The sequence below is a fragment of the Protomyctophum parallelum genome, assembly GCF_964188405.1.
Source record: "Protomyctophum parallelum genome assembly, chromosome: 17".
NCBI classification, from domain to species: Eukaryota; Metazoa; Chordata; class Actinopteri; order Myctophiformes; family Myctophidae; genus Protomyctophum; species Protomyctophum parallelum.
Window position 1 is genome coordinate 45,880,853 of NC_139719.1, and position 1,042 is coordinate 45,881,894.

Genomic DNA, 1,042 nt, shown 5'->3' on the forward strand with positions numbered 1-1,042 from the left:
AAACTAAGACGAAAAATGTTCTTCGTTTACCTATTTCTACTGACGAAAACTAAATGGAAACTAAATTAAAACTAAGCTATGACGACTAAAACTAAGACTAAATATACTGACAATTTCGTCAACAAATAAAAACTAGACTAAAATGTTAGGAAGGGACTAGTGGACAAGAGATCCAGTATAAGTCATTTTACACTTGGTTGCATGCTGAAAATAGCAGATCTACAAGCTCACAACGCGTCGCAGCGTGACGCGTTGTGAGCTTGTAGATCGGCTATTTTCAGCAAGTGTAAAATAAGTCATTATGACGGCAACAAGGCCCCCACAAAATACATTTTAGTCGACTAAATCACCTGTAGATTTAGTCGACTAAAATTGCATGACATTTAGTCGACTAAAACTAGACTAAACACTAGAACATTCCAGGTGACTAAAATGTGACTAAGACTAAGTGAAAACTATTCAGGAGACTATTCATGACTAAAACTAAAATAGAAATTTGCTGCCAAAAACAACACTGCTTCAGACTCCTACCTCTTCTTCCTCTTCGGGGTCTGGGTCTGGGTAAGGGTCCGGGTACGAGTAGGGGTCCTCCTGGTCCTGCTCCTGGTCTTGGGGGTACGGGGGGTCCTGCTCCTGGTCTTGGGGGTACGGGGGGTCCGGGTACTCAGTCTCTGACAGTCGTTGGCGTAGCTTTGCTACATTGACGTAAACGTCATCGTCAACCTGTGGAATGGACGCACACACGCACACACACGCACACACACACACACACACACGCACACGCACACGCACACACACACACGCACACGCACACGCACACGCACGCACACACACACTCACACGCACACACGCACACGCACACGCACACGCACGCACACACGCACACACACAGAATACACCAGTGTTGAATTTCGGCAGCACATTATTTTATTTTAGTCGTTATTTTAGTCTCTCTGAATAGATTAAGTTTAGTTTCTGGTGACATTTTAGTCACCTGGAGCAGCGGGGGTTAACCCATTCTGACCGGGCACCCATTTTGGTG